At 42.0% G+C, this 5,426-nt stretch overlaps 1 protein-coding gene across 1 annotated transcript in view; it reads right to left on the reverse strand.

Annotated features, from left to right (window-relative positions):
* Nucleotides 1–4,856, reverse strand: part of LOC118339746 (beta-1,3-galactosyltransferase 1-like) — an 89,812-nt gene extending 84,956 nt beyond the window's left edge. The window contains exon 1 of the mRNA XM_035677459.1: nt 4,769–4,856. The gene's annotated coding sequence lies outside the window, so the exon portion shown is untranslated. The remainder of the gene's footprint in view (nt 1–4,768) is intronic.
* Between the last annotated feature and the right edge of the window lie 570 nt (nt 4,857–5,426).

Raw genomic sequence — 5,426 nt, forward strand, 5'->3', positions numbered from 1 at the left:
GGGGGGGGATCTGGATCTGTCATCTACATTGCATCCTTCCTATAGCCAAAGCTGATCTCCAGCACTACTGATTGCTCTCTTAATGGTGATGAATGTGCAGGAAATGGCAGGCCTACTGCCATGCATTCAGTGATGGAAGGGAGCAATAACTCTACATCATGGGACCCGTCCACCGTGTGCTGCATGACATTAAACACAGAGCACACTGTCATCATGGAAACACTAAACCTTACCTAATAAAATGGAAGGTGGAGAATATACAAAAGAAAATTGGCTAATTTACCTTTGTCCGTCCCACATTTGGTTGTCATGATTTTTTTTTTTTTTTGCATTTTTTGGACGCCAACCATGCTTGATAATAACAGCTGTCCAAGACAACATAAATGCCGGATTAAAGTTGACATTCGTGAGAAAACCGTGATAAAATCTTTGGCCGTCAATCAAAAACAATGATTCTGCACAGTGAGACACTGATTTGCCGATTTGCTTGCGCAACCAAAGACACGCTGAGTCGCTCTCTTCCATACCCTTTTTTGAGTTTTTTCCTGTGCACTTCAAGTGCCAATGCTGTGGCCAAAGCTTGTTTATTGTTTTGCTGCAGTTTTAAACCATAAGAGCAGCAACTTATTTGTCTATTGTTGTAGTGCTACAATCACTAGACATTTATTACACAATCTGACAATCTGTTGTTATTGAACGGCACCGTAACACCCAGGTGAGGTAGCTCTTCGGTGGTTGTTTCCCAGCAGAGATTCTCACCTAAGCTGATGAACACGGGCACACAGCATCAATGGCAGAATAACAACAAAACAGAAGCCGTTACAGAAAACAAATGCTAGTGGTATGGCTCTGGCAATGTCTGTAGGAGTGTGTCTGTCTGTCTGTCTGCCCCCACTTTGGTTCAATGTGAAATATGTCAATAATCACACCACTGGACAGACTGCCATGACATTTTGTAGACACCAGGGTTCCTGTGTTGCTTATGTTTTCCGTGTACATGTGCAGTTCTCAGAAAAAATAGGCAGACAAAATGATCTGTTGGTAGTCACATGGACATCATACCAGCAACATTACAATGTCTATATCTGTAGAATATAATATACACTTCCTTTATCCATATTCTAATGAAATCTAAATAAAGTATTCATGAAACATGAGCATTGTATTATTGATGGCCATTATCAAAGGTAAACTCAGTGTATAAAGACAGGGCTGGCGGCTGTGGCGTGCTGAGCTGTCACACACAGGTAGAGGTAGGCGGTATGGCCTGGGCGTTAGTCTTGTTTCATCAATACACCTCACCTAGAATCATGACAAATACTGCTATTATAATAGCATGATGGCCTCTGCCCAGTTTGCAGCCTGCCCTGCTGTTTTCCTGTGTTTCTGTGTTATGACGCAGCTGAATAAAAGGAAAGTGATTCAGCTGATAACATGGGGTTTGAATTGGAGGCTCCTTGACTGATGGCTTTATTAATCGACATTTAGAGGGCAGCCGTGATCGACACATCTTTATTTAACATGATGGATTAACAGCTAAGCTTTTCATCACCAGTGTTCAACAAAATGACTGGTAAACTGCACTTGCTGCCATACAACTCTTTTATGTGTCCTGTTTAACATGCATGGGGACGGCCGTGTGCATGGCTTTGAACCTCCCAACTATTGAAGCATCTTTTGGCGTCACAGGACATCAAACACGTCTCAAAGGCTGCAGGGAGTCGGGGCTGCAATCCCACAAAGCGCAAAGCAGGACCATCATCCCCTGGTACATTACACATGGGCTGTTTATATTCAATGTGAATTGGACGCCATCAAGGCAGAAGCAAATAGGTGATGGCGACAGGCCGTCCTGTTTTCTCTCTCTATAATAAGAGGTGAAAGTGTTTTTCTTTAGGAGAGTTTTGTATTTGCTCTCCATAACATGACAGAGCAGGGGTGACACAGCAACAATTCCATGGCTGGGATACATCAGTGATGACTCGGCTGAATAAAATGACTTTTCCCCACAGCGGATTCTTGCCTGAAAGGTCGCCAGGTGTCTGCCATTGAGCGTTGCGAGCACGAGCTGGATGATGACAGTGATTAATGAATAAAATATTATCTGAAGATCACCTGCTGAGCTGGTAAACAGGAGTACATCCAATCACTGCGTACCCACATTAAGGAGTTATTTTATGTTTCTGTTCCACATTATTGCAGTATCCTTGTTTTGTTGCTTTTGGGTGCAATTATGATCCGTATAATCATTCCAGCTTTCGCTATTTCTTCGCGATGCTTCAGTATAAAATGAGATTAAATCAGTGTGATTTGAAGATAAATCACTAACTAGATATCAATAAAAACTCATTACAGAAGATGAAAATGCTAAAGTTACATCAGAGGCTTATCAATAATCCCCCAATAAACAGATTCAGGCGTCAATATCACCGTCGCCAACACCAAGCACACTGAAGCTACAACTCCATACGTCCATAAAACAGAGCAAATGCATGTCTGTGATGTGGATACACTGCATATTAATGGCCACTCTTGTGTAAGTAAAACCCACAGCGCCTGGAGCTGATTAAATATGAAAAATCATCCAGAGAATGTAATCAACCGCATCGTGAAAAATGCATGGGATTCACATATTAGAGAGGACACAGTGTGCATCTCGGCAGAACACACATTAGCCTGGCCCTGTTACATTATTTTTACTGTGAAGGCAACTAGATAAGACAGACTTTCCTGAAGTAATCTAAGCAGATAAAAGGTTCTTTAGAGCTGGAGCTTCAGACAAGTCATTTATCATTTCACATCAGAGCATTCATGGTGCAAAGCATGTATGCGGTCGAATCTCAGCAAGTCAGTAGCTACATATAGTATTCCCATCTATGCACAACATATTTACAGGCTTTTCTGAAGAATAAGCCTGGAGTACAAAACTAACAAAACAGTGCCCGAATGCCTGAGAATAAACATGCTCCGAGAAATGATTATACCAAACAAACCTCAAATGTATTTTGCCTCTATCCCCATGTCTTCTTGGGTGCTCAAGGGGAAGAATTGTTTTTTTTTTTTTTACCCCTGTGCCACTATGAGAGACACAGTCAAACAACAAATAAACCACGATTGGTGCAATAAAGAAAAAAGAAAAACTGAGTGTGCACACTTGCTCAGATATACTCCCAATATTGTTTTTCATCTGTCAATGTTGCAACCACACAGGACTTTGTGGTCTGCGTGATCAGAACACATTTCTACTTGGTGTTTTGCTTTTGTCATGTACCACTAGGGCTGCAGATTATTTTTCAACTAATGGTTTGGTCTAAACAATGTCAGAATTTGGTGATAATATATTTATTTTGTTATCAAAGAGCAACAAATATTCACATTTAAAACTGAAAGTAGAGATTTGTTTTTCTGATGACCTGATCCATTATCAGAGCTGTTGCCGTGTTGTCTCCCCTTGATGTTCCACACGCATTTGCTATCTCTGTGGTTACAATATCCACAGATTTATAAGCTACATATAATTTTATTAGGAGCAGCTGTATTGGTAGTGCGCGCTTAACTTAATCAAATAAAAATTGAAAAATGCAACAAAGAATATGCTGAAAAAGTCCTCTCCTATTATCATTCAGGCAGCCTAACTTAGAGTTATTTGACCTTTTAAGGCTTCCTCACAGCTGTTCCCGGGAAAGAGAGAGAGAAATAAATGAGACAAACCTCTTTGAGAACACAGTGCAAACATTACAGATACACCTCCACCACCTGTATCCTTCAGCATGAATACGCATAGGAGTCCGAATACGGAAGGAACAGACTATAATATACTTTACTTCGACCTTGCAGCCTACTCTGAAGATTATACCGTGAACATGTACAATGGAGAGCATTTGCTAAGAGTGCAAACCCCCACCAAGGCTAATCATTTCACCCAATTGCTCTTGGAAAAAAAGACTGTATTCCTGCTGCAACATGTCACTCACTTTGAAACTGGTTTCTTCACCCTGAAAGCACCTTTAGGATGTCCTATTAAATAATTATTGTCATTGTTATAGCTAAAAGAATCACAAATCCCTTGTAAAATCACATGTACGATCACGGGCCAGCTCAAAGCAAAATGCCTCCACGTTTTATGTGGCTGTCAAATCAGCGTTAATGGTGACTCTGTCAGCAGTTGAAGCAATACACTCGCCAGTGCGTGCTGGATTGGCTGAGTTCTCTTGCTGAAAAATCTGTTGTTGTTCCGGCACCAGCCCATCATCTGACGTCTGCAGTGATGTATCTGGTGTCAAGAAAGAACTACAGGCTAATTCAGCTGGGATTTGTAGTCTCTGGGTAGCCACGGGGCGTCCCATATGCCGCGCTTCGCTTGTATTACAAACTAGCCACGTTTTCCAACAGCAGAAATGCCATATCCACTGAGTGCAGAGGTTGTTGTGCACGAGGACACATTTCACACTTTCTTTGGCTGACTCAGATATTCGGCCGTATTTATTTGTGCAGGAGTGCACAGCCGAAGAAAAAGCAGCGGAAAAGAGGCCGAGGCTGGTGCCGCATTAGTCGTGGAAAAGGATATGGCTGGCGGGGACCTGAGCTGCCGAGACCAAACAGCGATTGGTGGTGCTTTCGCTCAAATTACCCTACCGATGCCAACAGAGACTGAATCATTCTGCTGCAATGAATTTCAGCGTGGGAAGTTGCTGCTGGATGCCGTCGCCAACCCCGAGAGGGCCTGTGTGTGTGCGTTGCTAACATTATGCAGGTTTTTACTACTCACTTGGACAGACAGAGGTGTGCCAGAGACCTTCTTCAGGATCCAGGAGACAAACAGGAAAAGACAACCGAGAGCAGCAGGGCCTAGAGGGCACATGACCATTGAGTGAGTATTTTTGTCACTTAACACTTTGTTTTGGCCAAGCAAGTGTGTGTGTGTGTGTGTGTGTGTGTGGTGATACAGGTGATGAATGATTCAGGTTCAATGAGCAGATTCTGAAGTAGATTCAGACTAAATAAAAAGCCACTGAACCCAATCCCTAATGACATGTCATTATCACACAAACAGGTGAAAATTAGAGCTGAAAGATTAGTTTTAATAATCCATTAATCTCTTAAGTCATTCTTAAAAAAAGGTGAAGACTTGCTGCTTTTCTTTGACTCATGATGGAACAGAACAGAACTGACATGTTATAGAGCAAACCAAAATAACTGGCAGATTAATGGATGCATTTGCACAATATAACTGTAGGCATATGTAATAAAGACCCAGTATAAACTCTGGCCTGCTTTCCACCCCTTCTATCTTTCCAGGGAGGAACTCATCCTTTCTGCAATCATGGATATTAGCTGAAGGAAGAGTCCTTTATGTGAGTGGCGGTAGTGAATGCCTGAAGCAGACAGAGCTGATTGACTACACATCTGACATGTTGCTATCAAAG

The sequence above is a fragment of the Morone saxatilis genome, unplaced genomic scaffold, assembly GCF_004916995.1.
Source record: "Morone saxatilis isolate NCDOM2014 unplaced genomic scaffold, NCSU_SB_2.0 Contig6, whole genome shotgun sequence".
NCBI lineage: Eukaryota > Metazoa > Chordata > Actinopteri > Moronidae > Morone > Morone saxatilis.